The following is a 27,257-nucleotide window of genomic DNA, read 5'->3' as shown; positions in this document are numbered from 1 at the left end:
ACTGCGGCGGGGGCACAGCCCCCCGGCCGAGCGGCCGCCGCATGGTGAGGAGGGGCCGGGGCGGGGCGCCGGGCGCGGGGAGGCGGGGCCGGCGCGGGGAGGCGGGGCCAGGGCGGGGCGGCCGCTAGGGGAGCCCGGGCCAGGGCGGCGCTCAGACTGGGCCGGGCGCTCGGGCTGCGCGGGCTCTCGGCGGCCGCTGGGCAGCATCCTCCTCCTCCTCCTCCTCCTCCTCCTCCACCTCCTCCTCCTCCTCCTCCACCTCCTCCTCCTCCTCCTCCTCCCTCCTCGCGTCCTTTTCTTTCCTTCCGTTTCTTTCTCTTCTCCCTCTTCTCCTTCCCCTGCCCCGTCTCCCCTTTTTCTCCTTGTCCGGAGGGCCTTTAGTCCTCAGGTCCGTGAGCGCAGGCAGCAGCCAGGGCGGGTGCATCCAGATTCTGCGTCCAGGTAAGAGAGCTGTCGCCACCTCTGGTTCTGTATTCCGTGCCCTTCCTTCCTCCGCCCAGCTTTCTGTTGGTGGGAGCCTCAGCTCGGAAACGGGTGGGACTGGAGAAGGGGCTGGGCTGTCTTGTCTTCTCTGCCTTGGAAGCCGGGACAGGTTGGTCGGCTATCCCGTCTCCCACCTGGCGGAAGCTTCAGGCCCGGCCTCTCCAGGTGTCACCACTGAGCACGGGAATGGGCGCTGCGCCTGGGCTCTAGATTTGTAGAGTGTGTGACCTTGTCAGGTACCACTTTGAAACCCGGGGAACTTACGTCGGGTTAGGATATCCATATTGAGAGCTAATATTACCTGAGCTGTAGAAAGACGAGGAGTGGGTTATACAAAGGTAATGGAGGTGGGGGGTGTGGAGAATTCGAGGTAGAGAATTTTTTTGTCCATCTAGCTGCAGAGAACTGCATACTGACGAATGAGTGAGTTAGAGAAGCCTTGTCAATTTGAAATCATTTTCCTTGTAATTCTTCCAAAAACAGCCGGAAGAAAAAATTGATAAGTATAATTTTAGGCAAATGAGAAATCTATGATCGTGTTGAAGGGCGGGACACGAAAAAAAAAATGTCTGGATGAGTCTGAGCGTTTACACAATATTTCTGCTTCAAACGATAGGGGTGAGAAAGCTGCACCTACAGTCCATCTATTCTTTTTATTTTTAAAGGCTTTTGGGGGCCCGCATTGCCAATTGCCCTCCTTCCCCAATGTAGTCTTTTGTTTAAGGGTGGAAATTTAAAGGAGTGTATGAAAGGAGTGGGGAGGTGTTGTGTTTGGGTGTGTGGAGGGGAGGGGAGGGGAGGGGAGAGTAAAGCAGATGGGGTCAGAAAAAAAGCATCTTTGGAAAACTGGAATTGATATTATATTGCTTGGCGTCAGGGCTTAAGGATTTTTGTCAGAAAATAAAAAGCTTTCATTAGCAACAAGCCCATTTATCACAATTACTGTGTGCCATCTGCTGTAAGCCCTTAGCACAATGATTCCAGGATACAGACCTTTAAAACTGACACAATGTGAAGGGTTTTTGTTTCAATGCATACACATACATACTCACGATGCGTGCACTTGTGCACATCACACACACGCTTACACATATGTAATACACTATATACAGAATATATACAGAAGAGAGAGTAACTGCTTAAAAGACAAATCTTTTAAAATTCATCTTTGAGGGTTTGGGGCTTATGGTGTGAATGAAATCTGTAGTGCAAAACAAAAAAAAATATTCTCAGGTGATATATAATTTTGAATGTGAGGCAGAAGGATTAATGGATGTTGGCAGGAACTAACTCAGATATTAAAGGTGTAATTTATTTAGAAATGGTTGGTCCGGGAGAGGAAATGACTGCAAACTGAAATTGAGGTTTGCAGCCGCAGTGAGGCGATGGAGAACAAAGCCTTTTATGTGAGCCACATTATGCAAAATGTCCCATGCTTGAACTTCAGGTACCAGCCCAGTGTAAAGCATAGCTTTGTCACTCTGTCATTTCACTGTGGGCAAATATATATATATATATATTTGGCAATGGAAATAGATTAAACAAATAAAAGCCCTTTAGAGTGCCCAAGAGGAAGATTACAGCCTTTCACCTGAATGTGACACAGAACACCCATTTCACTGGGCATGTTTAATAGGTATGTTTAGGTAGAAATCTTTATGATTTGTACATCCTAGGTGTTTCAGTCAACCCTCTCCCCTTCATGCACAAAGCATCGTCCCTCCAAGAAAAGGTAAATTGCATTTTTTCTTTGAATAAAGAATATTTATTTGTGTGTGTGTGTGTGTGTGTGTGTGTGTGTGTGTGTGTGTGTTTTAACATTGATTTTCTGGTGATTTTATTTGATTATCATAGGTTTACATCTGTATGTATGATTCGTATATTATCAGAGCTATGGTGCCTTTAAGATTGTTGGCACAGACTGTTTATCTGTTCATGATTTATTTGATTTTAATTTGTAGCATTTCACAGTTTGCTGTCATATTATTTAATTTATAAAAGTTTTTAAAAATTTTACACATAAGTAGAAAATTGTCTAATATGCATCTGGAGATCTTAGTAATTTAAAAATTGATCTTCCTTTAAGCATTGTTTTGATTACCTTAATTTCTTTTAAAAAATTTTTTTGAATGTTTATTTATTTTTGAGAGAGACAGAGACGGAGTGTGAACGGGGGAGGGGCAGAGAGAAAGGGAGACAGAATCCGGAGCAGCCTCCAGGCTCTGAGCAAGCTGTCAGCACAGAGACTGACATGGGGCTTGAACTCACAAACTGCAAGATCATGACCTGAGCTGAAGTCGGACACTTAACCAACTGAGCCGCCCAGGTGCCCCTATTACCTTAGTTTTCATTTCGTTTCTCTCCTATTTTCCCCCCTCTTTCTTGTCAAGTAACCCTGTTTCTTTCTGGTTGTCAGGGCTGCTTTCAGCTTCTAGTTGTGTCTAAACTACCAAAAGCAGAGATAGTTCTCTCAGGAATTTTGAGTGTAGGAATTGTTCATTCTCTGCAGCAACTCTCCATCAGGATGACCTGTTTACAGCACCTTCTCAGGGAGGAGAAAGAGAAAGAATGTGCTGAGAGAGCATGACCCAGTGAAACAGCCATTACCTCATCGTAGTAGCTACTTCAGATTCATTGAGAGAGCAGACATCCTCTCAGTGGAAACCAAACACTGGAGCACACCCATCTCTAGGCAGAAGCCCTCCTCTTCCCATAGCAGCCTCTACTGATTTTGCTTTGCTGAGGTTAAAGAGATGTTTTCTCTTTTAAGTATTTCAGAGATCTTGAACTTGGACGAAAATATGCAGCCAGAAATGAAACTTGGCACAGAATCTGAGCCTGAAGGAACTATTTCATTCCTTTACCGCTTTTGGCTTAAATCAATTTGCAAATTTTCTAAACATCGGAAGGGAAAAGGAAGAAAAATATTTGTTACTGTATTTTTTGCATGTTTTCTTATGACACACATATTTTGTGTTGAATTTTACTAGCAACTGGATAATAGACTGGACCGCTATGCTGTTTGAGAACTATAGCTGCATTATTGGAGTTGAAAATTAAATAGTTATTATGTTTGATTAGATGTATACATGACAATATGTACTTTCCTGAATTATTCATCAATATCCATAGGAGGCAGACCGTGTGAAACCAATTGGGCGAGTTCAATTTTCAAGTTGATTATTCTGATTCATGAAGTCTTTTCAATGCTGAATTTCTTTGTGACAGATTAAGATAAGAATCTGAAATAAGAGTTATAGTAGATGACAACAGCACCCCTAGGTCAATACTGTATTTCCTAATGCTAAAAGTAGTCATTAGGTAAGTCATTACTAGATGCGTGAACCTGAAGATAACATTCTGAAGCTGTCATAAGCTCTTTTGTCTCTTCATACATGAGTTAAAGATGCTGTTAAGGTCTGCAAGTCACATCTGATTCTTTCAGATATATCAGTTCTTTTTGCTACTTTAATTCTCTCAATGCTTTTATTATCATCATCGTCTTGATCTATTCAGTGTACGCCTCTTATACAGGTGGCAGTATTTTGATCATTTCACCAGTTCTCTCCTCCCTTCACACCATTTTAATCTCACATCTGAATGTTAGACTTCTCTATTTCTATTACTACTATTCTCTCATAGTATTGCTTTCAGTACAAATTAACTTTTAGGAGAACATTTATTCCTATTTATTTATTACACATCTATTAAGTTTCTACGAGAGGCAAAGTATCATACGGGAGGCTATGTAATGAGATACCAAAAAAAAAGGAAGACATAGTCCTTGGCTTTAAGAAACTTACAAATAAACTGAGGGTTGGTGGGGGGTGGGGGGGAAGTGGGTGATGGGCATTGAGGAGGGCAGCTGTTGGGATGAGCACTGGGTGTTGTATGGAAACCAATTTAACAATAAATTTCGTATAAAAATATAAATAAAAATAAATAAGAGGAAAGAAACTTACAAATAAAGTTGGAAGGATTTGTTTCTTTTATAAGAGGTGACATTCAAATGAGTAGCTGTTGTATTACAGATACGACAGAGTGCAAGGGACTGCAATGTCCCAGCATCTCAAAGACAAGCTATTATGCATAACTTATATAAATGCCTTAATGTAGACGTACCTTCTTTATTCCATATATATTTTTTGAATTGGAGAATGACAAAACATAACTGTGTGTGTGTGTGTGTGTGTACGTATACATACTTACATAATGGAAATAGTAATAGCCCCTCAAATACTTCCATCAGTCAACTGTAGAAAGTCATGTCATTAAATACTGTACAGCACATGAAAATTCAAATTCAGAGTTTTTTGGATATTCTCAAGGAATTATCTGTCCCAGGAATTGGTTCCAGGCCTCAAAAGCAGTTAAAGAACTATGAAGTCAGAAGTGGTAGACAGAGGACCAAAATCAAGGGAAAGGGTCTATGGGAAAGTTTGGGTGGGTGGGTGGGAGTAGAGGAGATGAGGAATGAAAGCAAATTCTCAGTTGTTAATAGTTGTCCATTCAGGATGGAGAAGAGCCTGTGTCTAAGTGGGTGGGGAAGGAAGAAGTCCTTTTTTTCCACCTCCTCATAATATTTTGTTCATATTCCTCCCTTTCATTACTTTGAACTAAGGCCGTAGGTGTTTCCTTATAAAATTTATAAAGGATGCTTATTGGAAGCCATTCTGTAGTGAATCAAAATTTTAAAAGAATGTGAGCACTATTAGTTGACGTTTTATGCAAAACGCTTTGAATCTAATCTTTGAACTTTATCTTTCCTGTTCAAGAGAAACAAGCTTTCCTTTGAGTGATAGTATTTTAACTGATATTTTTACTTATACATTTGAGGGAAATTCTGTGAGAATTTAGACAAACTAAAGAGCCCAGGATTTCCTCTTACAGTTGGTTAACTTGTACTGTGGCTTTGGGGAAAGTTGAAAACAATTTACTTCCGTTAAAACACACCAGAAGTGGCAAAAATCTTTTTTTTTTAATTTTGCTTTTTTGTTATGTTAACAATCCTTTAGAGAAAACAATTTCTGGGGCGCCTGGGTGGCTCAGACGGTTAAGCGGCTGACTTCGGCTCAGGTCATGATCTCACGGTCCGTGAGTTCGAGCCCCGCGTGGGGCTCTGTGCTGACAGCTCAGAGCCTGGAGCCTGCTTCAGATTCTGTGTCTCCATCCCTCTCTGACCCTCCCCCGTTCATGCTATCTCTCCCTGTCTCAAAAATAAATAAATGTTAAAAAAAAATTTTAAAAAAAAGAGAAAATAATTTCACTTATAAGATCACACAGCTTGACTTTGCCCTTCTTTCTTTTCTTTGCTCCTTCCTTTCAATTTGTGCAAAAATCATTGATGATTAGAAAGGTGCCAATACTATTTTTATTAAAATTTATTTTCCATTACACCTATATTTCTCATTTAACATGCAGTTTTATGCTACATTCTCCTCCTCCTTAGCATTCCATCCCTATCTTGGCTCTTTCTTTGATCCTACCTTTTATATCCTCTAGCCTTGAATAATCTTTTCCTTGTATACCAGTGTTTGCTCATGTTCCCTTCCTCTAGAAGGCCTTTGTGAATCTGGAAGAAAAGTTACTACCTTGTTTCTTCCCATGACTGGAACCAAGTTTCCCCAGGTTCTCTTATCTTAAACATAAATGCTCATCCCAACTGTGTCCTCACCAGCCTTCTTTAAATTAATTCTTTAAAAAATCTGCAGGTAATGGTACATCTAAATGACTAATTGTTTTCAAAATGAAAAATTTGGTTAATCAACTGCTATTTTTGTCATTTTGTTCACCTGAAGCCAAGTAAAATGGTTCAGCTATTTTTATAAATTAAATCGACTAGTAAAGTCAATCCATTATCTTCATTTTATGCTGCTTAACTAACTCCACAGATATATACCTAATACTTGGAGTACTAGCTAGTCAATGACTATTCTGAAAATGCTGAACCAAATTAATTCAGTTTCATATAAAATATTTCTGATTAAATTGCTCTGAACAACATCATCATTAGCCATCTTGAGTCCATTTCAAAATGATCATAAAGCAGAGTGCCTGAATATCCATGAGGATATTTCATCACTTAATTGTCCAGGTCTATTACATATAAAGCAAACTCACAAGTAAATACACAAATTCTATTAATTTGAGGTCCACTAATCATGCCAATATCAGCCTTTCACATTACTTTAAGTGTTAATGGCTTTATAGTTGGCTATGTTTTATTGCTGTAACAATTTTAACAGTACTGTGTTGTATTGTTAATGGACAGCAGTGAAATTCTGTAATGAATTGATATGAAAAAGTGTTCTTAATTTTATTGGCTAGAAAGAATGATGCAACATCAGTTGCATTGACATGAAAGCAATTAAGTAATGCTCAGCTTTGAAATTTCATTATTTGGGCATCGTGTCTTTCAAAATTGTAATTTAGTTTTTCCTTAAGCGTATACATGCTTTTGGCAGAACAATATTTTAAACAATATGCTGCTCACTTTTTGTTGATGTTTGTATGAGATACCATATTCCTTTGGCCCTTTTTAAAAACAAGCAAAAAAGTTTAAGCGTTCAGTTATGCATTCTCTTTTTGTTAATGAGTACTGTATAGCTAGGAAAAGCTCCCACTCATTAATTTACTGCACATGTTTTTCATTTATTGTTGAACCAAAATTTGCAATCTGTAGCATACAATTTCTTCAGGGAACAATAATATGGAGTCATAGTACATGTAACAATTTATGAACACATGAAATTTGTTTTCCTTCTGTTTCACAAAGGGCTTGCATGGTGTTGTGTGTGTATGTGTGTGTGTTTGTGTGTGTGTGAGATAATCTAAGACAGCCTATTATAACTATGCCATTTTTTGTAGTTGAAATAAATTATTTCACAATCAGTTGATTTAGAGAAAATTAAAATTTTACTATGATGTTCCACATGAGAACTTTTGGTATTAAATACATTTTTAGAGGCAAAACAATGATATGGGTGTTCATTAATGAAATTAAATTGTATTAATTTCAACCTATTTGTATACTTTTCTGTTTAGAGATAATAGTCCAGATTCCATTGTCCATTATTGAAATCAAATGATAAGGCTAAATATTGTGCTCAAATAAAAATATCTGTTTTGATCAAGTCAAAATGTCCTAAAATGAAATATTGGCCACTTAAGTTTATCTTTTAAAAAGTTTAGGTGGCACTGCTTTTGCATATAAAATGCAATTTATCTTCATTGCAACAGGAGAAGCTTGAGTTGATGGAACTTTAGAAATTTTACTGCCAAGAAAGCGTTAAAACACTAAGCATCCTACTGAAAGCCAAATCTCTTCTAAAACAATAAAGTGAGTATGGTCTAGCATTATTTAAATGGACTTTAGCCATTGTGTCTCAATCTAAAGCTTGCCTCATTCATAGATTACGTGATTGAAATTATTATAGACTACTGAGTGGCCTTTGGTGAAATTGAGATTTTGTGGGTTTTTGTTTTTTTTTTAAGTTCTCTATTTCAGACTCAGTCACCAGTTCCATGATTTTTGTTCCTTTTGTTTTAAATAGGACTACATTATATGAGGGTGGTCACTATCAAAATTAGAATTTATGAAAACTGCACAATTCTGGATAATCTCACAGCCCTATATCAGCCCCTTCTTAAAAACTACATGAGGGTATGTGATAAGAATCCAAATGTTCATTAAAAAGCTGATATTGAAAATGAGTAAACTGAGGGGTGCCTGGGTAGCTCAGTTGGTTAAGTGTCTGACTTCAGCTCAGGTCATGATCTTGTGGTCCATGAGTTTGAACCCCACGTTGGGCTCTGTGCTGACCTCTCAGAGCCTGGAGCCTGCTTCGGGTTCTATGTCTCCCTCTCTGTCCCTTCCCCACTTACGCTCTGTCTCTCTCTGTGTCTCAAAAATGAATAAATGTTAAAAAAATTTTTTTTAATTAAAAAAAAAAAGAAAATGAGTTAACTGATTTTTGGTTTTTAATAAAATATTTTCCTGGGGTGCCTGGGTGGCATAGCCAGTTAAGCATCTAGCTCTTGATTTTGGCTCAGGTCATGCTCTCATGGTTTGTGAGATTGAGCCCCACATCAGGCTCTGTGTCAACAGCGGGGAGCCTGCTTGGGATTCTGTCTCTCTCCCACTCTCTCTTTCTCTTTCTCTCTCAAAAATAAATAAATATTTTTAAAAAATAAAATATTTTCCTTTTGCTTCTAATTTATTTGTACTGTATATAACAGAGTAGCTCTTCATAACCCTATTAATTAGTAGCTTCGAAGGATTATGTGCTTACGTACCTGGAAACATAAGATGACATTAATGTATTCTTTAGTTTTATGCCTCTGCCCCATTGCAGAAAGGACACTAGTTCTTAAGGCTTGCTAATTATACATGAACTAGATGATGTTTGAAGGGGAAGAGGGACTGCCAAGAGAAAATGATGTGAACCTTTGACATACGTGTGAACAAACCGGTACACAGAGCTGTTAAGTGACTTACCCAAGGTCCTGAGGAGCAGAGCCAGGCCTAAAACTGTCATTATGGATTCAACTCAGAGCTTGTTAAGGGTGCCAGTGAAGAACCATTCCACTCTGACTTTCTGTTTCCAATTCTGATTATATTGTCGTTTTCTGAGCTGAGGGGTTTAGGTGAAGTGACAATCATACCTGCCCAACTTTGTGATCCTACTGTGACTTTCTCATGGACACCAAAGAGGGAGGGACTTGGAATTCTAAGGCCATTCCAACCAGCTCCATGCCAGCCACACTTCAGAAATTGTTAAGACTAAACCTGATCCAGGAAACACTGACTGGGCTTCTGCCCAGGGCCATTCCTGTGGTTTGGATCTCTTAAAACAGAAGTTTAAACTCTCTGGGGATGTGTGCCCAGACTCAAGGTACCTGGGAAGCCAAGGAGCTTTTCTCTGAGCTTGAACTATCCATACTGATGCTTCTAGATTGATGGAGTCTGTGTTTAAACTTGGCTGTATGTACAAGGGGAATTCAACAAAAATAGCCAGATTGAAACTTTTTTCTGACCTATAGCAACATGAAATTTTCTCAAAAATAGCTTTCCTTTTGTGTTTCCCCCAGCTTTAATATTTTTAGCTAGGAGGAAGTGAGCTAGAAAGGCTGTGGGCCTCTGTGTCTGTGCCTGTTTCCCTCTTTCTTACTCTTGTATGTCCTCCTGTTTCTCTGTTTCCAGTGCTCCATCCCTCTTGGATTTTGCTTCTTCCAAGGAGACAGCAAATTAAATAAGAATTAGGTGTTGCTATGGTTACCATGTTCAGTAGAGCTTCACCTGCACCCACATTGCTTAGGCGTTGTAGAGTCTTAAGTTGACAAATATTTGAAAGGCATGAAAAGCATCTTGGAGGAAAGAAATTAAGCAGAAGCCATGCTTAAATATTTAAAGAGGAACATATTCCTAGTCACTGAAAACTGAAACGATATCACTACCTAGGGAATGAAGGAATTCTAGTGTTACCCTTCTGTTAGAGAATGTTATATAGCAGGTCCTGTTTATCTAGATGAACATGTTTAATCGCCCGTCAGAATCGGAGTGACTTTTATCAGTGAGTAGATGTAACAGAATTCCTTAAAATATTTTCCATGTACATTTGTGAAAGACTGTGTTGTGCATATTGTCTTTCTCTGGGATGTTTTTATTTTGAGCCATAAATACAGGAAAAGTTATCTTAACTGCACACCACGAATCTATACTTTATAAAGGCAAATTTTAAAAAATTAAGATATTCCTTGCTCTTCTTTGTTGTGGTTTATTGAATTTGATAATCTGAAAATCTAAATGATCTTTAAGAAATTAAAATGGTATTCTTCCTTGGGAAGGATTCACTCTCTGTCTTTTTTCCACTTAAATATCAGGCTAGTGAGCCGTAAGTATTTCTAGTGTCATCGCCCATAAATCATTCATTATTTATTTAACAAAAGGTTATTGGATCCCTAGTATACATCAGAATTTTTCTAAATGTGTAGGAAATTGGGACATAGCATACAAATTCCCGCCTTTATGTAGCTTATAGTCTAATAACAGGAGACAGAAACTAATAAATAAGTAAGTGAATGAACATTTGAAGCATGAAGAAATGCTATAAGAAAGAGGAAACAAAAGCATATTATAATAACGCTTATTTGGGATGGGATAGGCTGCCTTTATAGACTCAAGTAATGAGAAATAGCCATGGGAATGTGGGCGGGCAAGAATTTTCAAGCTGTAGGGACAGCATAAACAACAGCCTTGAAACAGGAAGAAGCCTGGCGTATTGGAGAAACAAATACAAGGCCAATGGCACTGGAATCTAACGAACACGATAAAGGGTTGGAGAGGAAATCGGGGCAGAAGGCAGGTGCCAGGCCACATAGGTCCTCTTGATGAGGGGTTTGACTTTTATGTGACTTGCAGTGCTTTCTGATTTTTAAGGTAGTAGAAGCAGAATTCTTTGAGAACCTCATAAAAGCTTCCAAAGATTAATTATATTATCTAAGTCCCTATGGACATATCTGTATCTTATTCACTAATGTGTTAAATCACAAGAGAGAAGTAATTTAGAAAATCAAAAATCAATGGTGGGGGTAAAATTAGATGTGTGTTAACCTGGTCTAATATAACAGTTTAAACATAGGCAACCCTTGAGGTGATGGGTGGCTCAGTTAAGCATCCGACTTCGGTTCAGGTAATTATTTGGCAATTCATGAGTTCGAGCCCAGCATCAGGCTCTGTGCTGACAGCTCAGAGCCTGGAGCCTGCTTCAGATTCTGTGTCTCCCCCTCTCTCTGCCCCTCCCCTGCTCGCACTCTCTCTCACTCTCTCAAAAATAAATAAACATTAAAAATTAAAAAAAATAAATAAACATAGTAACCCAAATTGTGTCATTTTCTTTAGGTGTTGGAAAATTATGTATATAAGTAATTTTAACCTCTTATAGCCTTTTTGCACCCCAAACTAACCTTTAAAAAGTAAATCCAAACAGAAAAGTACAAGTATGTATATGAGAAAAGTCCCCCAAATCATTTTAGTTTCAATATGGATTTGTTATTTGGCTATTTCCCCACAGCAGCTTTATTGTAAACAAGTCCAGGTGCCAAGCAACAACCAACATTGTACTGAAATTTCTAAATAAATTAAATAACAGAGCAACACATATTTTGCTTCACATATTTTGCACATAGTATTAAGGCAATAGTTTAAATCTGAGAATTTATAAGTGAGCTGATCCAATTTCCTGATGATATTGGATCACCTGTGTGATTAATGATCATGCATATATTATACTAAAATATTTAATACACTTTTCATATATTTGTAGATCTAATGTGATGCTCTGTTGAGCTTAGCGTTAAACACAGTTTGCCAGACATTTGATTGATTTTACCTCTGGCATACTGCAAGGCTGTTAACGTTTTCTCTAGGCATTCCTCAGTAGAAAAGAGAATCATTTTTTTTTTATTCCTTCATGTAATGTTATATTCCAGACATTTCAATATGCTACATAATGTAGGAGAAATTAGTATTTTTATTTTATAAGGAAGAATTGAATTAATGTTGATTTTTCTTCAAGCTTCTTTTCTTGACTCCATTTTGTTTTGTTTTTAGGATTAATTAAATCATAATGTTAATTGGTTTTATGTGGCACCATTAGATAGAGTGATATATCTATTTCCCAGATTTGCAGTTACTCAACTTAAATATTAAAAGTATGAATAACAAACCAAGAAATAATTCTGATATATATTAAATTGAATAGTATTCTTAGAATTTTATTCAAATGTGGGCTTCTTAATATTGAGATATCACTAAGCATCAAATATAGTGGAACATGTTATTTCAAAGGATTGATGATCAGGCTTTAAAAAGAAACAGTAATTTTCTTCTAAATATACAACCATGCTTATGCTATGGAATATAAAATATACAGCATATTGCTGTCCCCTAGTTGACATTCACTAGAGACGTGAGACACAAAACTAAAAAAGAATATAGTGCACAATAAGGTAAATGATATAGTATGGCCTATAAATGCTTTGCAAGTTCAGAAGAGGGAGGTATATCACCATGTGTAGAAACTGAAGATTTTGTGTGGGAAGCAGAATGTGGAGTGGGGCTGTATAAGTGGCTGGGTTTGGAAAAGTGCCCAGGTAGGACAGTTGTGAAAGCAAAGGCAGGGAGGTGACAATGAGCAAGGTAAACCAGATTGCCAGCAATAGAGGATTCCGTTAAGAGAACAATGGGATTGGAAGATAGTCCTGGGTTTGTAGAGGTCCTTAAACACTGGGCTTAGTAGAGGTTTTGGTTTTATCATTAAGGCCACTGGAGGCAAGCGTTTGGAAATTACTGAGGGATTTTGACCTGGGGAATGGCAAGAAAGCATGTGATACCCTAAGATTAGCAAGACAAATTTGAGAGAACAGAATGGCAGGTTTAGAATTTCTACGTATGGCATAGCCTAGAGACACCAACCTATTTAGAGTACGAGACTAAAAGATTTGTTTGGGAGCTCTGGTTTCAGACATTTTCATGAACAGTTAAGAAAATATCAATACCAACAAATGAAAGTAGGTGACACCTATAGAGATGGAATGAGGAATGTCAGCTCTTTGACATTTTTTGAAAGATAGATTTGAGGAAGCCCGAAGAGTTAGTTAGAAGCCAGGTAGAACTGCGGTTAGTAATATGAGCCTCTACTGGGGTGATGTCACATGTGTGCAAAATATGTACTTTTAAAAAGAATTGGCTTTGGAAGATAGCAAAGAATTTAGGACAAATTTCAATACAACTCCTCTGATTTCTAGGCTATATTGGAAATGGACTACATGACTTCACAAATTACTATAGTAAACAGTGACTGAAAAATCAATGAAATGTGTGTGTGTTTAAACAGATTTTTTTTTGTAAAAAATTACAAAATTATTTTTGTTATTTAGTTCTGATTTTAAATATTTGGATTCTTAAAATGTTTGACATCTTTAAAACTAGTATCATATGGTTATATGTAAGCTATTTTGTAAAAGGCCAGATAGAAAATGTTTAGGCTTTGTAGGTCACATACACTCTCTGTCCCCAATTACTCAGCTCTGTTTTGTAACAAGAAAGCAACCATAAGTAATATGTAAACCACTGGGTATTGAAGTGTTTCAATAAAACTTTATTTACAAATAAAGGTGATAGGCCCATTTGACCTGTGGACTGTAACTTACCAACTCCTGGCATGTAGTGTCCTGTTTTGGCATAGATCTAGAAAATGTCTTTGAAATTATGTAACCGAACATATTAGAACATATCAGAACATATTAGAAACTATAGAACTTGTCCTAAGCCACTGGATTAGTTTCATCATATGGGCATGGATTGTGTTTACATTATTTTTTCCTCAGCCTCTGGTAACTTCAGAATAAAATTGTGTTCCATTTCCAAAACTGTTTGAACCTATAGTTAATACATTTCACATACTAACTCTTCTATGCTTTACTTTCTTACTTATGATTTTCTTTTGTCCTTATCTTTTGAACCCTTTTTTAGAACAAGGTAAGATAAAATAAGGCTGCTTTCTATATTTTCATGAGAGAGCCATTTTTAATTAAAGTCTGTGTGCAGAGAATTCTTACTTTCCAGGAGTGAAGGTGGTGTGGCATTTCAATCATGTTTGCTATTAAATTAGGACAGATTGCATTGCTCTTGTTACCCTATTTACACAACTGAAATAGTTTTCTCACACATAAACTGTAACTCTTATGTGAATATGATATCAGAGGACATTTATGAAATCTGTTATTCTCACATTAAAAAAAAATGGGATGGTTTGTTGCTTCTGAACATTTCACTGTGTCTGTGGTCACAAATGCCTTTCAAATGAGTTTTAAACCCTCAGGATTCAAGTGATCCTGGCAGGAAGCTGCTAAAACTCAAATATTTTCTCTCTTTTATGAGTACATGAACATGGAAATACTCTGGGGATTAGGATTCAGATAATTTAAATATTGTTCTCTTTCTCTCCAGAATGCTGTGTGAGATTTTGTCACTCCAAATTGAAATCTGGGACTCATGGTATAAGAAACTACGAGTTTTAATTTGTTTTGTTTTGTTTTACATACTCTTCTTGTGAAATGATACTGTTGCCTTCTGATTTCAGTAAGACCTTGTTAATACATTGGAATTAAATAGTTGGACAATTTTTGACCATCCAGTTAAATTAATAGTGAGATGGTTTTGTTTTACTCTTCTAGATATGGTATAATGGACAAGAGAGCTCTTAGCCTGAAAAAAAAAAAAAAAAAAGTGTTATCAATTAGGTGCAACTTGGTAATGATCTTTAGACCTACCCAAGGAGAGTGACATAGGAAATGGTAAATGTGTACATGTGTCTACATGGGATGTAGTTAACACTGAAACAATGTTTCAAATTTTGGATAACTATGTTATACAATTAGTTATAATATCTAATAATAGAAGAAAAATTGACCCGGTATTGGAAAAATTTATACCAAATCTAATGAGAATTTCATTTTGCACTTAAAATATAATTTAGTAGGGCGCCTGGGGGGCTCAGTGGTTAAGTGTCTGACTTTGGCTCAGGTCATGATCTCGCGGTTTGTGGGTTCAAGCCCTGCATGGGGCTCTGTGTTGACAGCTCGGAGTCTGGAACCTGCTTCAGATTCTGTGTCTTCCTCTCTCTCTCTCTCTGTCTGTTCCTCTGCTCATGCAGTTTTTTTTTAAATAATAAAAATAAAAAATATAATTTACAGAATTTTATTCTGTCACTACTTAAATTAATAAAATTTAAAATTTAAACACTTAAAATTGTTCATGAATATATACATGTACAATTATGTACATTGACTGGTCATTGAAGAGCTATAAAAATTTCTTTCCACATCTGAAGTTAGAGAGGACAAAATGGAGAACAGAGAGGAGAATCATATGGCAATCACTTTGCTTAACTCCAGCTTTATTTGCATTATTTCTGTGAGCCCACATTGTTGCTGTTTCATTTGTTATTTGTAAGACTACACACTTAATTACATAATTCCACAACTATGTGTGATTGCCAAGGTCCACGTTTATTAATACCTATACTCCTCTGAACAAGATGCCTAATGTGTGTGCATGCGCATATGTACCTGTATTTATGTGTATGATTTACAAAGGGCAACTTGTCTTAGCATAGACTCATAAAGGAAATGCCCTCCAAATAAATCTACAACCACCTTGGCCCTTCTTTTGTTATCTTTAAAATGAGGATAGCTGCTGGGGCGCCTGGGTAGCTCAGTCGGTTGAGCATCTGACTTCGGCTCATGTCATGATCTTGTGGTTCATGGGTTTGAGCCCTGCATTGGGCTGCTGACAGCTCAGAGTCTGGAGCCTGCTTTGGATTCTGTGTCTCCCTCTCTCTCTGCCCCTCCCCCACTTGCATTCTGTCTCTCTTCCTAAAAAATAATAAACATTAAAATAATTTTAAAAAATGAGGTTAGCTGCCAAAGATCTCTCAGGCTTTTGTTTTGTTGTTTTTAGATATAAGAATCTGGAAGCCAAATTAGAGCTATCTTTTAGGACAAGGATTTCTTGTTTCTAGGGAGCAAAACATGGTGAACAAAATGCTCTACCTTCCACAATTATATTTCCAAAGAAGAAAGGCAGTGACAGAATTATCATATTTAAGAGATGTCTAGGAGTGCTGGGTAGCTCAGTCAGCTGAGCATCCAACTCTTGATTTCAGCTCAGGTCATCATCTCAAGGTTCATGAGTTCTACATGGAGCTCTGCACTGACAGCAAGGAGGCTGCTTGGGATTCTCTTTCTCCCTCTCTCTCTGACCCTCCCGTACACATGCACACACACACACACTCTCTCTCTCTGTCTCTATCTCCGTCTCTCCCTCCCTCTCACCCTTTCAAAATAAATAAACATCAAAAAAGAGGGAGAGAGATGTCTGTCACCCAGTGGTTATATTAGCCAGTTGGAAACTAAGGAACTGTGCAGACTTTTTTGGACATAAGGCTTAGCAGTTCACAACATCTTAAGTCAATGTTAAGTCATCCCATGAATTGATACTGGGATATACAACATGAATAGACATGGGCATTGCACTGAATTTATTTGGAAGAGAATGTAAATGAAAATAATATTTTACAGACCCTTATTTTATTGTTTGGTATAGACAACATAGTATCTTTATCATGATGAATTAAAAACTTTCTGTTACATTTCACTTAGATTTCTCTCTAAGTCATTGTATGTAGGCTATAAACATTTTCACCGAGTAGTTCTTTGAAAAATTCAATAATTTCATTATTAGAGAATGTGATGTTATAGTTAGTATATAATTTTTATTTGCTTGTTTGTACAGTAACTACAAGATATCCCTACTGCCAAGAAAATTTTGTGAAGGGAGTGGTCAACAAATATTTTTGAAAGAGTGAACAATTTTAGATAAAGTTGTTTAGAATCCCAACTTATTTAGTACTGTACCCAAAAGGAAATGATGGCTCTGTTTTGGGGTGGTAATATTTTAAAAATCAATACTGACTCTTTCTCTTAAAAAGAAAAAAAAGCCAGGGCGCCTGGGTGGCGCAGTCGGTTAAGCATCCAACTTCAGCCAGGTCACGATCTCGCGGTCCGTGAGTTCGAGCCCCGCGTCGGGCTCTGGGCTGATGGCTCGTAGCCTGGAGCCTGCTTCGGATTCTGTGTCTCCCTCTCTCTCTGCCCCTCCCCCGTTCATGCTCTGTCTCTCTCTGTCCCAAAAATAAATAAAAAACATTGGAAAAAAAATTAAGAAAAAAAAAGAAAAAAAAAGAAAAAAAAGCCATTTGTCTAAAATCTCAATCTTTACCTTTGTTCAAGATGTAGAAAGCATTATCAGTCTACACTCTTATTGAGATCTTGAGAAAGTTTTTGAGTCCCTGGGCCTCGGTTTTCTAATCTACAAAATGAGGAGATGAATTCCATTGTCTTTAAGACTGCTTCACATTCTATAGTGAATTGAAAGGATATCGCCTTAATTTCCACATTTGCACAAATCAGTTTTTCATGTTAGCTAGCTATTTGGCCAGCAAAGATTTCAGTGATTAAAGTGCTGTACAGATAAGTTTTTTTATTTCTTTTTTATTAGGGAAAGCTGAATGTCACCAAGAAGGTTGGCCTTATGAGATGTCTTTCACACTTTATCCATTGTGGGCACCTTCTTTATATTCAGCAAATGCTTACTAAGAACCAGTTATGAGCCCCCTGCTGTGGTGAGTCATGTTAGCCGTATGAGGAAAAAAACAAGACTGCATCCTTACTCTCCAGAAACTTATTACAGGGTAGGGGAAGACAACCAGGTCACATGTTTTGGATAACTAAACAGTCTATAAATGAACACTTACAGCACATCACTAATTTCCCTGTGTCCAGTACATGGAGGAGGAAGTGTGTATGGGCCAGCTTTGACTAGGAACCAAGTCATGGTATGGTTATGAGTGGTACAAATACTGTGAGCTGATGGAGAGATGAGACTGTGACAAGGCTTTAGGAAAAGATGGAAGCAACTCTACACACGTGGCAGATATTTGCCCTTCTTATAGCCAGTGGGAATTAAAAAAAAAAGAAGAAGAAAAGAATTGTTTTTGAAAAAGCTATTTTGCAATAGAAGGACAATAAAAATGTTCTGTTCACTAATATATACGATACACATTTTATTTCTTTGTGTGGTAAGTCTTCCATCGAAATTATTATGGAGAAAATATTTCTCATGACTCCTTTAAGTTAATTAAGTTAATTTTGTTAATTCCAGATGATCTTTAAATGTCCATTTAAATTCTATGAGAATGGCTTCTGCTTCAAATGGAAGTCCTTTGGAAGACATGATGACGCTTTGAAAAGGTTGGAAAGGAGGAGGAGGTGTGCCCAGAGGATTTATTGTACCATTTTTTCAAAGCAGAGGCCAGCTGTTTTGGAACTAGAATTAAAATGTAAATTATCAAAGGAGGATAATGAGAGCCATTCCTTTCAGACAATGCCCAGTGCAATCAGAGTAAGCAAAGGGTTTGGGAAGATTTTCTACTATGCACAAGTCACGGATGATGAACTCAAAGGCTGGGAGGGAAGTGATTTACAAGAACCCAACTGGACACAACCCATGGATTGTCTAGTACTCTGGACAGCTGAGTTCATTGAGGAACAGACCTTCAGTTCTGCTGGGACTGAATCCAAATCACGAGGTAACTGTACAGAATTGAGGAAGTCACTGCATCAGTACCATGGCAGGGCTGTAAATTGAACTAGGGTGCTGGCATGAGTTGCATTTCAATTTATGTGGTTTTATGAATCAAAACAGAAGTCTTTGAGTACAGGGCAACAGTCAGTGCCACATGGGAACAAAATAGAAAGATTAAGCATGGGCTTGTTCAGGATTTTCTACATAAATCAGAGGACAAAAACCCATGAAAGCTTTCAAATGCAAGGATTTTCATGAATAAATTAGCTTTTATTTAAAATTAAAAAAAATTTAATGTTTATTTTTGAGAGAGAGAGAGAGAGAGAGAGAATGTGAGCATGAGCAGGGGAGGGGCAGAGAGAGAGACACAGAATCTGAAGCAGGCTCCAGGCTCTAAGCTATCCTATCAGTGCAGAGCCCAATGTGGGGCTCGAACTCACGAGCTGTGAGATCGTGACCTGAGCCCAAGTCAGATGCTCAACCGACTGAGCCATTCAGGCACCCCTATTTAAAAAAATTTTTATACATTTATTTATTTTTGAGAGACAGAGTGAGGCAGAGCACAAGTGGGGGAGGGGCAGAGAGAGAAGGAGACACAGAATCTGAAGCAGGCTCCAGGCTCCAAGCAAGCGGTCAGCACAGAACCTGATGCGGGGCTTGAACCCACGAACTGCGAGATCATGACCTGAGCTGAAGTCAGTCATTTAACTGACTGAGCCGCCCAGGTGCCCCAAATTCGTTTTTATTTTATTTTTTTTTTGTTCAAATTTAAGTGCTTCATAAAAGATCCAAAAGGCTACATGTAAGTCATACAGGTATATGTTCATTTGAACTGACTTTCTGGTCCTAGTATTTAATGTCGCTGTTACTCAGACATCACGCTTCTGTAATGAAGAAATCAAATGTCAGTGAGGAAAAAAAAATGGGGAATATATATATAATTTATATTTGGGTTTTACACACACTGTGAAAGAAAGTAAAATAACTTTAAAGTCTAAGATTTTGGGGTATGGAGCCTTATACATTTTTTTATGAAAAAGTGGTCAATAATTGTCTTTTATATGACCATAAAGTTTATTTGCATTGGTGAACAATTTCTATAGTGTTCTAAAATCAGATCAGCTAAAAATCAGATCAGAGTTAATGTCTGAAATAATAAGGGGTTTGATTAGTAAATAAATATTTAATTACAAGCTTAAATTTTAGCACCTTTCCTTACCCCCAACCCAGTGTTTCATTTAGATCCATGACTCTTTCTCTTTATGCACTCTTGCTGGTTTATTTGTTCCATTTTTTGAGCTTTAACAATCATCTGTATTCTCATAACTCTCTAATCTGTGTCTCCAGCTTAGATTTCTTCTCTGGAGACTCAGATTCATATACTCCAATGCCTACCAGGTAGCTCTGCTTGGGTTCTGTGGGCATCTGAAACTCAACATGTTCATAAGGAAACTGATTCCAACATCCGTCCTACATTCCTCTTAGAGTCCCTGTTGTACATAATGGAATTATTCCAAGTCAGAAACCAAAGGTCATCCTAGACTTCTCAAAATATTTCCTACATGTATTTTCCTTTCAGCTTTTTCTCCTTTTCATCCCCTACTCTCACTGGTTTTTCATCTTTTATCTGTTAAATATAGCAATTAATTTTCCTGTCTCCAATCTTTTCCTATTAAATTCCATCTTTATATGAACTGGAGTGATCTTTCTAAACTGTGTATCTATCTAGATTACTCTTCTCCTTAAAATCCTGAATCTATTATCTTTTTCACATAGCTTCTAAAGGCATGTAAATTAAGTATGCTGTCTCTTCTTCAATCTTATTGTCAGCCAGCCACTCCCTGCGTGTATTTTTGGCCACCCTCAGAACTACCAAACTACCAAACTACCAAACTACCAAACTACCGATGACTTACTATCTTCTTCCCATTACAGGTTTTTTTGTTTTCTTCCTTCACTAACTGCTTTTCATTTTTTAAAATCAGATCAGCTTTTGTATTTCTCTCCCACTGGGGTATTTATGCTTCTTGAGGGAAGGAATGATCATATTTATCTTTGTAAATCCAGGCACTGGCAGAGTGCCCTGCTATATACTACACATTTAGTAATTGTCTGTTGAACTAAACAATGCTGGTTTATGGTTGCATTTAGCTTTTGCTACTGATGACTTTGATTAAGTGGGTGCTTGTCTGCTACACTGAGTTTCCATCCAGGGAGCTAACTTCAGTCAAATACTTTGGTGTACCAAGTAATTTTATCATGCTTCTTGATCTGTGCTCCCCATCTCTTCACCATCCACTCCCAGAGAGCACCCAACCCTGAGTAAGTTAAAGGCTCTGAACCTCAGTTTCTTCACCCTAGTTCCTTTTCAAAGGGTTCTTATGAGAATTAACTGTGATAAAGAGCTTTTGTGAAAATGGTAGCATGGTGTTAAGCACAGCATTAGAGCTCAATAAGTATTTAGTGATTTTTCAGAAAAAATAATGACTCTTCATGCTTTCTAAAATGTTTCAGCATTGCTGTTGGGAAATAAGAATGAATGTTCAACTGCTAATAGGAGAGAGGTGAGCTAAAATTCTCAACTATCATAGGACCATGCTATGGGTCTGACTTTACACATTTGACATAACTTTTACCTCAACAAGCCTCCAAGCAAATTGAGTTTTTAGAATAAACCAGTGAGAAAGAATTATTGTAACAATATCCTTTGTATAATAATTAAATATTTAAGTGACAATTATACTAGCATTTCATAAAGTGAGCAAGGATCCTAGTATGCTTGAAATCTATATTGTTTTGCTTAGGTTAACTGAATTTAATGACAATAAATGATTTACCAAATAGATTAATCATTAAAATCAGCAGAGTGGGGCACCTGGGTGGCTCAGTCGGTTAAGCATCCGACTTTGGCTCAGGTCATGATCTCACGGTCGGTGAGTTCAAGCCCCACGTCAGGCTCTGTGCTGACAGCTCAGAGCCTGGAGCCTGTTTCAGATTCTGTGTCTCCTCTCTCTCTGACCCTCCCCCGTTCATGCTGTCTCTCCCTGTCTCAAAAATAAATAAACATTAAAAAAAAAATAAAATAAAATCAGCAAAGTAATCAGAAGCTTATCATACTTGTCTTAGGTCAGTGCAGGAAATTAGGACCTGAAACTTGAAGTCTTTCATGGGAACTAAAATACAAAATTTATGTCTATCATATTTACTATTTCTTACCTTTGCTCAAGGATTTATTATATTGCTCAGTCTCAGTGAATAAAAAATTAATAATTTTTGTCTAAATAATATATAGTGAACATCTCTGCAATACTAATTAGTATCTTATAATTAGAAGTCTTGGATTACATCTATATAGGGCCATCAGGTCAAATATTAATATACATTCCAATTAAATCCATCTAGTCAGTACAGTGTATACTGTGGCAAAGCTATTGGTCTAAAATTAGAACTGGGTTGATACTTTGAACCAAGATCTTAAGTAAGTTTTTGGTTGCAGCTTAATAAAATTACTTTAAAATTGTTAGGGGAAAGGAAAAATTAAAGTATAATTCAAATCCTATTATTGTAACTTCTAGAGGGGTATGTGAGTTATTTATTTAACTTGGAATTTAATTATAACAACTGTTTTTCAAATTGAGTCATCATTGAGACAGTTTGCTATTGAAATATCCTTTGAAGAAATGTGGGGGAAAAAAAAACGCCACTTGGTTTCTGTATTAATTTTATTTTAACTGGGAGCAACTTTGGAAATAGTGTGTATTTAAATTTTAAAATGTTTTGTAAAATTGCACACTTTCAAAAAAATTTGTGATTGTTACATTTAAAAAAAGCGTAAGTCAAGATTCTGTGATGATGGATGGATTACCAGCTTTACTCTGAAGACATGGGTCATCATTTTGGTTTGAATGCAATATTGTTTTTGCCTGATTCTGTAGTCAGTAAACGTCCCAGGAACTATTTAGTTTCAAAGCCTTTGGATTTAGAAAATATGTCTGGATCATTCAGATTTTGGTTTATAATCTAAGAGTGTTTACATTGTGATACCTACTCACATAATGTCTTGTTAGCTTACTTAAACATGGCTCCCATATTTAAGAAATTTTAAACATTACTAATAAAATACAATCCAATTCTAACATCTAATGGGCGATAAGGACACTAATGTCATTATTATCCTTATGCTCTCAGGAGCGAGGTTTATGATCACATTTAAAGAATGTATCTTTGAGATATACAATGTAAGCTTATGCTTAGGCAACGATGAGAGTGAATATCACATGAAAATAAAAACAGTGTCATAGTCACTGTTCAGAATAGATTGACAGAGTGTGGCTTCAGTGTTTGGGTTTTCTTAAAACCCTAAAGCTATGTGGCACAGGTTTTTCAGCAGACAAGTTGCAACACATTTAAAACATGTAGCCAAAAATGTGATAAAGCCAAGAGAAAAAGTTGGTGCTTTTACTCCTTATGGAAAAGCAAAAATCGCTCGGAATATAAGATCCTGCTGGGCACATAGTCTGCATTAAGAGAGTAAGATGCCATTTTTATGTAACATCTTAACTGTGATGGTTTACTAATAAATATGATGGAGAAAATCATGTTCCACCAGTAGGACTAAACTTGGGAATAATAATCAGAAGCATTGGCAAACTATTCAACCACCTACATTTTCCAAGAAAATTACTCATAATAGCAACTTTGCATTGAGGTATTATTAAGCAGCATGTTTTAATAATATGTGGGTTTAAATTCAACAAGGAAACCATAGCAGTGCCTTTTTTTTTTTTGTCTACAGACCATAAAACATACCATAAACTAAGTGAACTAAAAGCCACATGTTTCTGACAATCAAAACCTAAGTTCCTGTGCTTCCTGCCCATTATAGAATACCATGCAAAAAATCAATATTCCATAACAAGATTCATCTGCAAGATGCCATATTGGAAAATATTTGGATTTGGGGGTTAACTTTAAAATTGTTCAATTTAATGTCATAACATGGTTAGAAGCTTGATGTGTTTTTAGAAAGAGTAAAATTATTTAAGAAAAGTGTAACTTTTCGTATAGCTTTTCAGTTTTTACTAACCACAGTTCTATTCACTGGCTAACAAATGTCAAATATAGAAGTAAAGGAAATATTAGTAGACTGGTGGATATGGTCCTGATTTCTTTAGATTTATGTAGGCCTGTAGTTCTGTCCAAGAGTCTGCCTTAGATTTTTGTCTTCCTTTGATTTAGCTTCAATGTTACATTGTATATTTTATCTTTTTGTGTTGAAAAAGAAAGGTTTCAAGGATAGCTTGGACATATTTACCCTTCTTGGAACTACCACCAATCTCAGTTAAAAAAAAAAAATAAGGCTACTACCTTAAAACTATTTTGGGAATGTGGATATTTAATGCTTAAAAATGAAACACACTTTATTATTTTTTTTAATATTTATTTATTTTTGAGAGAGACAGAGACAGAATGCGGGTGGGTTAAGGGCAGAGAGAGAGAGGGAGACACAGAATCTGAAGCAGGCTCCAGGCTCTGAGCTGTCAGCACAGAGCCCGACGTGGGGCTTGAACTCATGAGCTGTGAGATCATGACCTGAGCCAAAGTCGGATGCTCAACCGACCTAGCCACCCAGGCGCCCCTGAAACACACTTTAAATTTACAGTGGTAGAAAGTTTTTGATGTACAACTACCTAAATGTGAATGAACGAAGGGAAACAATGTTGTAGTCACCACAAAAGCATCTACAATCACATTGTTAAAATGGGAGGTTCCAGCTGTTTTATCTCTCCACCCTAGTTGGAATAAATACTTGGTTTTCTCATATCATGGGAATTGTTTTTGTTTTTGTTTGTTTTTTTTTTTTCTCTGTGGAACCAGTAATAGAGCCCAACAGGCTGCTACCTCATACCTTCCTGGTAGTCTGTTTGTAAATTCTGCAGATTTTGAAGCCCATGGCCTTCTATTGAGATTTAATTAGGTTCTCCAAGGCCAGCAAATCTTTATTGCAGGAAAGTTCCAGTTTGCCACTGCCTGTATCTGGCTTTCTCTTTGTGTAGCTAGTGTTCGGGTAAGTAAGTGGAGGAATGCCATGGGACACCAGAGTAATTGTGGCTTCTTTTCTCAGACCTGGCTTCCACAGGGACCTGGGATTCTGACCTATCTTAGTGCCTAATGAAGATACCCCTTATAGTCAGCTCTCAGTGATGTTAAAACTGTGACTTTTGAGGGGTGCCTGGATGGCTTGGTCAAGTAAGTGTCTGACTTTGGCTCAGGTCATGATCTTGCGGTTCATTGGTTTGAGACCTGTGTTGAGCTCTGTGCTGACAGCTCAGAGCATGGAGCCTGCTTTGGATTCTGTGCCTGCCTCTCTCTCTCCCCCTCCCCTGCTTGTGTTGCTTCTCTCTTTCTCTCAAAAACAAACATTAACAAAAATGTTTTTTTTTTTAATGTGGCTTTTTAGTAGCTTACAAGCTTTCAAGTTTGACTGTGAGGCAAGTGGTCACTTCTGTGGAACTAGGAAGTACTAGCCCACCAATATAACTTGAACCACTGAAGTTTTGGTCACCATGGCTCCTTAAACTGCCTGTGTCGTATATGTCTCTTTTCAACTTAACTAGAGTTAAAATATAATATGGTACAAAACCTCAAGCTCCAGAAATCTCCTCTGCTAGCATCTTATTTGTATGAAGAAATTCATGCTAAAAATATGAGTAGCTAGCAAAAGAAGCAATACCATTTAGTCTAGAGAGTCTCAAGGGACACTCACACTTGCTGTTGGAGAGGATAGCCATATAATTCTTGATACCATCCTTGGTGATTTTGTCAACCCCCAAGGGTCACTTAACAACCCTTAAGAGGGTTGTTCCTGATCCTCTTGAGTTTGAGAGACTTGTGCTGTCAGTGCTTCCAAATAAGAAACAGAGTACCAGCCAAGTCTTGATCACTCAGGATATAGTGGACGGTACTCTATACCCTAGCTCCGGGAGTGCAGACCATCCTCTTGCATGCTTTCCAAACAAGAATTCTTACTAATGCCTACATTTACTTTTTCCCAAGGATTAATACTTCCATGCTTCACATACTGGGACTCTAGAACTATAACTGGTCGTATTAATTTATTGTGACTGCTGTAACAAATCGATGCCCTGAAACAATAGAAATTCATTTTCTCACCATTCTGGAGGCTGGAATTCTTAAATCAAAAGGTACAAGCTCTAAGGGGGATTCTGTATCGTGTTTCTTTCAGCTTTTTTGTTTGTTTTTAATGTTTATTTATTTTTGAGAGAGAGAGAGAGAGAGAGAGAGACAAAGAGAGAGAGAGACAGAGTATGAGTGGGGAAAGGGCAGAGAGAGAGAGGGAGACCCAGAATCTGAAGCAGACTCCGGGTTCTGAGCTATCAGCACAGAGTGTGACATGAAGCTCAAATTCACGAACTGTGAGATCATGACCTGAGCCGAGGTCCTTAACTGACTTAAGGACCATTCAGTTTCTATTGGCTGTTGTTATTCCTTGCCTTGTGGCTACATCGCTCCAGTTCTCTGCCTCCATTTCACATGGCGTTCTCCCAAAGGAAGAGTCCTTTGTCTTTCAAAACTCCTTCCTGTGTCTCTTGTAAGGATACTTGTAATTGGATTTGGGGTCCATCTGGATAATTCATAATCATCTCTTCATCTCAAGATCTCTAACTTACGTCTTCAAAAATCCTTTTTACAAACATACGGTAACATTCACAAGTTCTAGGGATTAGGGAGTGGATTTATCTTTTGGGGGATCACTATTCAGTCCCTTACACCCGTCTTTCTGAAAAATGGGGTAGCTACAACATACCATTGGCACTGATGGCTGTGGTTTTTGGACTAGAGACAGAGATACGGGACACTAGAGCTGACTTTCATAATGTCATTATTAGAATCCTACAACTAACTAGAGAAAGTCTTGAACCTACTTCCATTAGATGCACTCTGATTTAGTGTCTGATTTTGTTCTAGGGATTAGATATGGAGCTACCCAAGCGTGTTTAGCATGTTGGGCTAAAGAGACAACTGGAGACCCAACCATTAGACTATAAGTTCCATGAGTCTTATTTACCAGCCTATCACCTAGTACATTGGCTGGATCATAGTAGGTACTTAGCATATATATATATATATATATTTTAATGAAAGAAGGAACAACCAATAGGGTCAGAAAAGTATTTTGGGCCCAAGCACAAATATTTAGGAAGGAACAAGCGGTCCTGCTCCTTATTCCAGAACTATAGAAATACTTTTGGGAAGGACTGATTAAGAAAATCAGATATTCAGAGAATGTCCTTCCCTCTTCTCTCTGTATAACCAAGTCCTGTGTTTTCATTCCAAGGCTCACCTCTTCCATCAAGCTTTCCCATCTTCCCAGTCTGTGCCAGTGATCTCAAAATCCTTTGATAGACCGCCCTAGTACTACGACAGCATTGAACATACCGCCTAATATGTATTAATTTATTTTCTATACCTTAAAAAGTTCCATGGATTAGAACTATGTTGTGTAATTATTAATATAAAAATAGAAAATAAAAAGGGTGAGTGAAGT

General features: G+C 37.5%; 1 protein-coding gene across 15 annotated transcripts in view; it reads left to right on the top strand.

Annotated features, from left to right (window-relative positions):
- The first annotated feature begins 298 nt into the window (after positions 1 to 298).
- The window catches only part of MAP2 (microtubule associated protein 2), a 282,560-nt gene continuing 255,601 nt past the window's right edge, over positions 299 to 27,257 (top strand). For all 15 annotated transcript variants that reach the window (XM_047871614.1, XM_047871613.1, XM_047871627.1 and 12 more), the window contains exon 1: positions 299 to 441. The gene's annotated coding sequence lies outside the window, so the exon portion shown is untranslated. The remainder of the gene's footprint in view (positions 442 to 27,257) is intronic.

This window comes from Prionailurus viverrinus, chromosome C1 (genome assembly GCF_022837055.1).
Source record: "Prionailurus viverrinus isolate Anna chromosome C1, UM_Priviv_1.0, whole genome shotgun sequence".
Taxonomy (NCBI): domain Eukaryota; kingdom Metazoa; phylum Chordata; class Mammalia; order Carnivora; family Felidae; genus Prionailurus; species Prionailurus viverrinus.
This window is presented reverse-complemented; position numbering and strand designations above follow the sequence as displayed.